This window comes from Dasypus novemcinctus, chromosome 8 (genome assembly GCF_030445035.2).
Source record: "Dasypus novemcinctus isolate mDasNov1 chromosome 8, mDasNov1.1.hap2, whole genome shotgun sequence".
NCBI lineage: Eukaryota > Metazoa > Chordata > Mammalia > Cingulata > Dasypodidae > Dasypus > Dasypus novemcinctus.
The window spans coordinates 119329785-119340501 of NC_080680.1; the positions used below are offsets into that span (position 1 = coordinate 119329785).

The 10717-nt window shown below is 37.6% G+C and overlaps 1 long non-coding RNA gene across 1 annotated transcript; it reads left to right on the plus strand.

The window, feature by feature from the left end:
* Window positions 1–5377: 5377 nt before the first annotated feature.
* LOC131279635 (uncharacterized) lies at window positions 5378–10112 on the plus strand. The gene is made up of 3 exons (XR_009187032.1): window positions 5378–5460; window positions 8424–8562; window positions 9879–10112. It is a non-coding gene; the product is annotated as an uncharacterized lncRNA (long non-coding RNA).
* Window positions 10113–10717: the final 605 nt, after the last annotated feature.

Below are 10717 nucleotides of genomic sequence, written 5' to 3' on the forward strand. Positions count from 1 at the left end.
CCTGATTCAACTCTCCAATAAAACTTAAAGAATATTACATTCCAGTAAATAGTTTGTATCACTAAGAAACTATGCATTGACAGGTCTAGCTCACACTATAGACCATTAACTTACAGTATTACTACATACCTTCTTTCATCTGTCAAATAGCGGTTTTCTGACAAGATGTACATCAAAATGGTAGTTCAGCAACTCCAGAAAACCTCCTCATCTGATTTTCCACTTTGGCAGAGCAACTCTGGAAAACCACCTTTTTCTAACCCTAAGAACCAAAACCATTAACAATTGAATAGCATGGCCTCAGATGGAAACCACCATAAACAACACATCTAAAACTCGTGCTTGATGTTGACACTCAAAACTCAGAACAAATCACACCATGCAGGATTTATATGACGTATAAATTGAAGGAAAATTAGGGCCTAGATTTTTCACATAGAAATTTCAAGATCCAATTTTTCAGTGTTTTGCAGACTCCATTTATGCTGTGATGTACAGAAATAATCACTGGAATAACTGATTTATTTCAGAAACAAAACATTATTTATATCCACCTTTTATCTCTTAAATTGTAATTTCTTGGGATATGTGAAGTTTTAGCCAACTATCCTGAATTATTCTGTGCTTCGACTGTGTGCCACAGAATAAAAATCACTGCAAAATTATTATATGTATTATAGCAGCAACTGTAGGTGTGATTTTTACAAAGGAAACATATCCTGAACTTACGTAAATTTTTCTCTAGAAACAAGATTCCATTAAAATGAGAGATGTTAGTTAGTTCTTAATTTATGTGTTTTATTTTCCCTATCTAAGCATAGATGATTATAAAGTCGACCATAATGTCTTCTTTTTCTTGTACTGAAGAAAGAATGTCAGTATAGATTTATATACATATATATATAAATTATATGCCTGTGTACAGTTGTCTCAATAAAAAATGAAAGCATTATCAAATGCATTATTTTTGTGTTGTAGAAATTCAAATAAAACAAAGCAAAAATATAATTTATTCTCAATTGCTTGCAGAATCACAGTTCCTTCTCAAACACCTCCTGCTTAAAGTGTAAACCTAAACTGCTCAGATCACCTACACCATCCAGAGAATGTCTTATGTTTCATTCTGCCTATCGTTAGCAATCATTCTGCTGTGGCAAATACTTCTTAATGAATTTTCAGTCTCAAGTATTTATTCGATCCTTAAAGAAAATTTAAGTAAGGCTAAAGGGAAATATATCAGTCATGCCATTTAGACAAAAGCAAAAATGGATAAGGGGCTTTTCAGTGTGACTTGCTCCTTTATCCTATACTGGGAGATAACTGATGAGTTTGAGAAAATGAGGAATAAATTATTCTGGCAGTAGTTGGGTAGAATCTAAGTTGTGAAAAACTCCTTTCCCCCATTTTACTTCACCCCATATATGCAGCTGTCCAGATTATTCTACCTATCCAGCTTTTTTTTTCTGCAGTTTACTGTGGAAGATAATTGAGAATGGCTTACACTTCTCATTTTCCAATGCCTTGCAATTTTCTTATCTGCAGGTTAGAAGCTAGAAAATCAAAGCTTCCTCTCTTATGCTCTCTTAGAGCTCAAGGTCCCCACGTGGCCTAGCGTCTACCAAACAGATGGTCATCCGAGATTGTGCAGGGATGAAGGAACCTTGAGCATTGTAACATGAGCTGGGTCTTAAAGCATATGCCCAGGAGTGCACACATCCTTTTGACTCACACTTATTGGCTCACATTTATTTTACAAGAGCAAGTCATCTGGCCTAGCCTTCATCACTTGTGTAGCGTATAAATGCCCCCAGGAGGGGCAGCACATATTTGAGAGCAATAACATCGTACTTTAAGGAGGAGAACAGCACAATTTTATTTATTTATATCAGGGAATAGATTATAGGGAAACAAAAATGGGAGAGTGAAGCTAGATAAGAAATTTTTCCAATGTCCAAGTAAGCTATGATCGTGGCTTCTACAGAGCATTTGGAAGTAGAGAGAATGTGACGTGTTTTGGTGGTAGAGTCAACATGACTGGCTGATGGATTAGATACTGAGGATCAAGGAAAGGAATTATTCAAAGATGATTCCTCCTGCTTTATTTCACCAATGATGATCAGTGTGAACCCAAGAAAAGTTAGAATCCAGGAATGGTGATTCACCATGAAGGAGAATCAAGTAATTCTTTCCATAACTATCACATCCAAGGTACCAGGAGAAGATAAATTTACATGATGTGCCACCCCACGCATTAAGGAACATACAATACCTAGATTGTATAAATTGATACAGGGCCACAAAATTTATTTCGTTAGCATATTGTAATGCTGATAATAACATGTAAAGGAGAAAGCACCAATAAGGGGAAAATGCAGCCTAACTATAATTTCAATGTAGATTTCTTTGAAAAGTCTAAATTCAGACTTAGCAAATTAAAATCCAAAGATTCTGAAAATAATGCATAATGACCAAATAGTGTGTAATCCATGAAGACAAGTATGATTCAAAATATAGGAAATCACTAAATAATCACAGAAAGAGGTTAGAAATGTGAATCATATTACCCCTCTCTCTCTTATGACATATACCAAAATCTCTGTTCTTGGAATTTCTTCCCAGAAGTTTCACCTAACTGGGCTGTTAGGCTAAAACAATGCGATTCAATTACTTTCCACTCAATTTTTCCCAGTCTTTTCTCTAGTGAGTAATTTATAACTCAGTGATCTCCAATCTAATTGACTCTCAGTTTAATGGTCCCCAAATTTTTCCACACAGGATTAATTACCTTAGGGGAATTCCACAGGCAAGGCAATGAGTGCTTTTGGATTGTTTCATTTAATGTTTCTTGCTTCTTTTATTCACAATCAACAGTGGATGAGAAAGGTAGAGATAAGAACATTATTGTAAAAATCAAAGGCCACAAACTACTTACAACTAATTGAAGTTATTTACTTCCATCATTTATTCACTCAGTAAATGTTTCAGTTTTTCTAATATGTTCCAAACACTGTGCTAGGAAGTGAGAGTGAAAGTTCTTCAAGTTCTTAAAGAATTTTTTTCTTTATAGGTATATTATTTTAAAAGTCTATCCATATAAACATAGGGTAGATATATATAAGAAAAAAAAACAATAAATAACAAGGCCCAAGTTAACAGAAAACAAAAATTCACAAGATATTTTGATTGCTAGAAGTTTGGGATGTGATAACATAGCCAAGTGGTTGGCTGATAATCTTGTATGCAGACCACGTAAGTACAACATGGACAGAGGGTACTAAGAGTAGAAAATAGAGAACAGAACCTTTTCCCAATTTGTCTTTGTATCATTTGTGGTTCTAGCAGGAAACAGATGGTACATACTTAATTATGATTATTCATAGAGGATTTAATAAAGTGACTAATTGCAAAGATGTAAACGGGGTACAGGAAGCACCTCCCGGAGGTTGTTCCCAACTCCAGATCCAGGAGACCTGGGGAGGGGGTCATCCAATAGTTCTGGAGAAAGGACTGCAGAGGTGGAAGCCAGCCTGAGACAAGCCAACAGGGAAGCAATCTGGAGGAAAAAATATCCAGACCTCACCTTCCATTTCCCCACCAATCTCCTACTTGGCTCCCCATTGGCCAAATCCAGCTAGAAATCAGAGCAAATGTTAAAGAAGTTACTACAGACTAGCCCATGCAAAACAGAGAAGTTGAGCGAGGAGACCTGGAGGGAAAAAAGAAAAAGGGAAGATATCCACCCAAGTCTTCTCAAATATGATGTAATTAAAGAAAAACAATTAAGTGTATAACTAAGTACTATCATTATGAAATCCCATAGAACAGTTGCATCATAACACATGACCGATGCTCTAAGCAGAGTTCATAAAACAGCACAGGATACCTTTCTAACTCCAGGAATTCCACAGGGTGAATTCAGTCTTCTCAGTCCTCTTTACTTCCCCCTCACCCTGTTAGAGACGCCCTCTTGGCACAGGAGTCCTCCCTTCAACTGCCACCGAAAAGCAGTTACTTCAGAAAAATCAGGCATGTGATCAAGCTAGAGAACTTGTATGGGAGAGCTGACAGACCCAGAGAGTCAGGGAAGAGGCCCTCTGCCTGTTCTTCTTCTTTTATTTATTTATTAAGATTCCACACCCCCACCCCCCACTTATTTTGCACTGGCTGTCTGCTCCCTGTCTTCTGTGTCTGCTTGTCTTCTCTTTAGGTGGCACTGGGAACTGATCCTGGGAGCTCCCGGAGTGGGAGAGAGGATCTGGATCTTTTGTGCCACGTCAGCTCCCTGGTGTGCTGTGTCTCTGTCTCTCCTCTGTGTCTCTTTTTGTTGCCTGTGCTTCTAATGCTGGCCAAAGCAGCCGCCTCCCTAAGACATGACGGCTCTGCTTTCAGACCCAGCCTCCCCCTCCCCAGTGCCTTCAGCTTAAATGCCGGCTGGTGCCGGCTGAAATGACGCTTCTAAGTTTGATGGGGACCAATACCCGAGCCTGAGGTCTTAGGTCAAGGATGTTTCCTACAAAAATGGGTTAAGTTCACCCCGCAGTCTGCCTTGGGCACAGGCCTGCCCCAGGTTCCCTGCTTTCTAGGTGAAGAGCCACTTCTTTTATTTTCAGTCCATTAACTTTTAACACATGTATTGACGTAGTTGGATTCAACTATACCATTTTATAACTTGTTTTACACTTGCTCCCTGTTTTTTGTTTAATTTCGCCCTTCTCTTGGATGATTTATTTTTAGACTTTCATTTTAATGTTTCATCGTTGTTTTTTTATCCATACCTCCTTGCAAGGAAGCGGGTGCGCAGTTCAACTTCCTGGGGCGCTGAGCCAGGCCCCGTGACAAGTGCGGGCCCGCGGAGCACTCGCTCGCTTCGTACCACCAGCGCCCCCGGTGGCTGCGCTGCGGGACCGCACCCTGGGCCGGCCCAGTTCCGGGGCTCGCGCCCCACGGCCCGGGCGCCTTTGGCCTCCCGCCCCCTGCCAGCTCTGCGGCGCCGCGGGCTCTGGGCAGTGGCCGCAGCCGGAGGTCGTTGCCCCACGAGCCCGGCCTCCCCACGCGCGCCCGAGCGCCGAGGCGGTTGCGGGGTGGCTAGGGGCCCGGCCCTGCGTTAGGCCCGCGGCGCCGCGTGCCCTGGGGACGGCCCCGGGCTCCTGCCCGCCGCGCTCCGTCCGCCCGCGGGCTGCGCCGTCTGGGCGGCCGCTGTCAGCGGTGAACGGTGAACCTCCTGCTCCTCAGCCTCGGGCCTCGTCCCAGCAGCCGCAGCCTTGGTCATCCCATCCGTCGCGGGGCTGCTGTCCTCTGCAGGGTCCCTCCCCTCCCCTGTGGTCTCCCAGTGGCCTGGGGCGGGGAGGGGGGCGAGGGGCCGGGAGGGGAGCCTGGGCACAAACACCTCCTGCGTCGGCCTCGGGGGCGCTGAACTCTGCGGGCACAACCAATTCCTTTTTGTTTTTCTCCTCTAAATCGGTATGTTTTAATTACACCTACATACCTTTGTGCTTTGCTGAATATGAACAGGTGGGCGGTTTTTGATGGTTGGTCAGTTTGTTTTTTTCTTGTTGAACTTATTATTTTGGTTTACATTATGGTTTATTTTTTTTTAATTTCTTAAATTAAAAAATCACACGGAATGTTACATTAAAAAACAAAACAAAAAACATAAGAGGTTCCCATATAACCCACTCCCCACTCCCCACCACATCATTTTTGTAAATTGTATTTTTTTAAACTTTAAAGATACGTCTTCTAGTCTCTATGGTTTCTAACAAATCAATTTTTCCCAGTTTATGATATGTCCAGGTTTTCCCTGTCAAGACTGTCTTTTATCTTTGGATTGCAGCAATTTGACGCTTATGCACTGGTAGGCTTTATTGTCTCCAAATTCATCTACATTGGGTTTTGCTAAACCTTAATCTGTAAATTTGTATCTGTCCCCAAATCGAGTCATTTTCTGGCTATCACTAAGTAATGTTTCTGTCCCATTCTCTCTTTGCTAGGAAACTTCCCAAATCTTAGATCTTTAGAAATCCCTGAGGCACTGTTCATTTTTTCAAATCTATGTTTTCTTTCAGATTTGAGAATTCCTAATGATTTATTTTTAAGTTCACTGATTCTTCCCCCATCATCTCCATTATTTTCTTAAAAGCATCCAGTGAATTTTTATCACAGATAATGAATTCTTTCAGTATTAAAATTTATTTCACTTTTATATTTTCCTTTTCTTTACCGAGGTTTCTTTTCTATTCACTACCTTTTCTTTACCTTGCTAAACATAGAGTATTGCCCATCAATATATATATTTTATAGAAAACATGTTTGCAATCTAAGTTAAGAAAAAGTTACATCATTTTTTAAAAAATCAAATTCTTGGTTACTAGTGGAATTAGGGCATCTTTCTCTATTTTATTTTTATCAAGTAGAACAATTTGAGTTATTTTCATTTGAATTGAATAAAAACAGCTGGTGTGGAAAGGGGTAGGTTAGGAGATGAGCATGTTTGATCTCTGTTGCACTGATTGTTCCAGTTATTTAGGATGAGATGGCATTGGGTTACTTACTAAGCACTTACAAAATGTATTGAAAGATAATTTTAAGTGATAAGGACCAAGAGAGTGAAAAAGTAAATGTCAAAAAACACCCATTGAAATTCTACTTATAATGTAAAAAGCTAAATATCTAAAGAGATATACCCATTTAAAATATTATATAGAATTTTTTAAAAGGTAATAATAATATGAAGACACATGAACAATTGTTATAATGTATGAAAAAATCTAAAAAGTCAAACTGATTGTTCCAGTTATTTAGGATGAGATGGCATTGGATTACTTACTAAACACTTACAAAATATATTAAAAGATAATTTTAAGTGATAAGGACCCAGAGAGTGAAAAAATGTCAAAAAATACCCATTGAAATTCTACTTATAATGTAAAAAGCTATCTAAAGAGATACACCCATTTAAAATAATATTATATAGAATTTTTAATGTAACAAGAATGTGAAGACACGTGAATAGTTACAATGTATGAAAAAGTTTAAAATGTCGAAAAAAAATAGTATCTACAACATGGTTACAATCCTGTAAAATTATGTCACCAGATGAATGAGGACTGAAAGAAAACTAATAATTATGTCACCAGGTAGATGAGGACTGAAAGAAAACTAATAAAAATTGGGCAGTGGCCACCAGAATTTCTGAGGGATGGGACAGGGAAGAATAGGTGTAATATGGGGACATTTTCAGAACATCGGAGTTGTCCTGCAGGACATTGCAGTGACGGATACAGGCCATTGTATATTTTGTCATAACCTACAAAATTGTGCAAGCCTGAGTGTAAACTATAATATAAATTGTAATCCATGGTAAGCAATACTTCAATATGTGTTCATCAACTGTAACAAATGTATCACACTAATAATGGATGTTGATTTGGGAAGGAATGGGAAGGGGAAGGAGTGGGATATATGGCAGTCCCCTATATTTTTTCTGTAACAATTATTTATCTAAAACTTCTTTAAAAATAAATTTAAAAAATTTTTTTTTGATTTGTTGGTAATATAAATATTGATTAATGTTATCTATTACAGTTCTGTAAATACTATAATGTTGATTGTGTAGTAAAAATATCTGTTTGAGCTTATTTTAGTTTTCATTTAAAAATATAATGAATGAACATGTATTAAGCTCTAGACTCTTATATTAAAACCTTAGATTTAAAATGTGAATTATAACTGTAGAGCATACTTTTCTTTAAAAGCAATAACGTCTTCTTTGAAGGATTTAGTATTGTTCTAGAGATCTGCCAAATGCAACTTCAAGAATCAAAAATACTATCACTCATTTATCTCCTTATTCATTTGTACGTGCAATAATTATTCAGTATGTTTTTACTTTGTGCCAAGCACAGAGGTAAGTATTAGAATGAATAAAACATAGTCCCTGCCCCCTATGAACTTTTAAAATACTGAAAGAGGCAGGCTTACAAATGAGAAAACAAAGCAAAACTAAATTTCTAGTAGAGGCTTGCCTCACTTTTTAAGATACAGACATTGTCTCTAGTTTGCCTGGAAAGAACTGATGGAAAAGCGATGCTGTTCTTGGAAGGATTCTCTTAGAAAATGACAGGTTAATTGAATATTTATAAAATTAAATAGAAAGCCCTGGGGACACCTGGGGGTAGAGGGATGCTCTACTTCTTTGAGCTCCCTCTGGAGTTTCTTCTTGTTATCTTTTGAAATATGAGATCTCCACCAAGACAGCTAACCCAGATAGCCAATCAAGCCCATGGTTCATTAAGTTTGACCCAATACAAAATAAGACAGACAAACCCTTGCCCAATCAATAGGAGCCAAGCTAATTTCGTTTTTCTGTCTACAAAACTCATGTGCCATTCCTTGAATTCCAAAGTCACTTGTGCTCTTGACAGGGATCTGGCTTCCTCTGCTGCAGCAAAACTTTGGTATTTCGAATAAAATGCTGTCGTCTGCAAACTTGACTCCAATTTGACTTTGAACAATCTTTGATGGATAATATAGAGTCAGACATGGAAAGAAGAAAAGTGGAAGGTAATGGACTTCTAAAACAGGATTAGCATCTGAAAAAAACCTGAAAATTTGGGACCAGAAGTGGCTTGGGGTCACTGGAACACAAGCCGTATCTACAGAGTGACAAGCAGTAAATCTGGGAAAGTAGGCAGAGAGGCCAGTTCATGAAGCCTCATACATGCCACTAATGGAAATATTTTAGACTTTTTAGACTGTTTGTCTATGTCCATTTTAAAAGTTATATCCAAATAACATCACATTTTGTGAAAGAAATAGCTTTCTTATCACTAAATGGGACAATTGGCCTATTTTCAGCTCTATATTCAAAATGGACAAATTCTATAAATCTCTAATTTAACTAATTTGATATTCAGCTTTTAAATTGGCCTGTGTTATCAAGTCTAATATCTTAACTGTATTCATTAAAATAATAACATGTAAAAATATTAAAAGTTTCAAGATACATTATCAAAGCATTCCAGATGGATGAAAAAAATTTATGTGCTTCAAACAGGAAAATGCTAATAAAAGCAAATGAAATTTCCAGGAGACAAATCATTAATAAAACACTGCAAGCAAGTTAGAATTGAATATATTGTTTTAATGGGGCTGGTTATCTTTAGATTTATAGCTACTCACAAATAATAACAATATTTATAACATGTTTCGATTATAATTGTAAAAATACTATGAATTATTACTAATATTTTTGGAGATTTCCCTATAGCAGACTCAGCATGAAGTACTTTATGCTTTCTATCTTATCTAATTCTCCCATTAATCATATAAGGTAGGTATTTTCATCCTCATTTTAAAAGAGAAATATCTGAGATTTAAATTCTGAACAAAGTGCCCAAATTAATTAATTTAGCCAACAATATTTAGAGTTGTGATTCAAACTGAAGTCTTTCTGCTTTCAGAGACTAAAATGAGGAAAGACTTGGAATTAGTTCACTTTTCCTTTATCTATGGTGACCTATTTCATGTTTTGTAAGATAGAGCAATCTGCTAAGTTGGGGAAAAGTAACAAGCTACCACCGAATTCTGTTAATAGGAAATAACTTCTTCTTCCCCCTTAACAAATCCATTTTTACCCTGATGTATGAAAATTAATCAGGTTTATCATGGTATGCCTAGCTATGGGCTATTATTAATGGTTGTGAAATTATCAGGATACAGAGTTTGACTTGATGTGAACAGGTGTAAACTGCATTCCCAAGGTTGATTTTTATGCTGCATGCATTAGTATTTCCATTTATTAGTTCTCAGTTGGCTGACTACTCATTCCTCCAAAGGAGATAAAAAATTTCTTAAAGTTGTTTTTTTTTTCTTTCCAGGAACAACATGGTCTTTCATCACAGGACTTTAGTATAATGGAAGCATTTATGGTGATCTACATATATAAAGTTCACATTTTGTAAACACTTTTTTTCATTTAAAGCAATTTTATTAGCATTTAAAGACTTCGTTTTAATGGAGAAGATGAATCAATTGCCTCTTCCAGCATGTTTTTTTAGAACCAAAGTAGCCCTTCTCTATTACAGAACATAAGAAAACTGTTCTCCAACATAGCTTAGTTGTTTTGTTTTGTTTTTGTAGACATTTAAGCAAAGATAGTTTAAGATTTTGAAGCCATAAAAACCATGTAAATGGCACTGAGAATATGAAGATGGTATGTATATATCTGGAAGGAAAAAAAGAAAAGCTATGCCTCACCTACTATATTATCCCACAGAAGCCAGGCTGTAGAAACACACTTTTTTCCTTGCCACCGGGTCAAATAACATTTCCTTTGAAGACATCAGGTAGAAAATTTAGCAACTATTTCTCTGCACTGCAGAAATTAGAATCCCCAATATATGAATTTTCCTGTTACCTCTTGCCTGTTTTAAAATTTGTTGTCTTAGTTTTCCAGGCTTGCTATGACATATACCACATGATGGGTTGGCTTAACCAAGAATTTGTTGGCTCACGGTTTTGAAAGCTAGAGGTTCAGAATCAAGGTATCAGCAGGGCCTGCTTTCTCCCCAAAGCCTGTAGGTTCTGGTACTGGCTTTCCACAATCCCCAGAGCTCCTAGGCTTACATGTCTGCCTCCGTCACATGGCGATGCCCTTGATGTCCTCCTGGGGCTCTTTCTGAAGTCTGGCTTTTCTTTATAATGTCTACAGTCATAA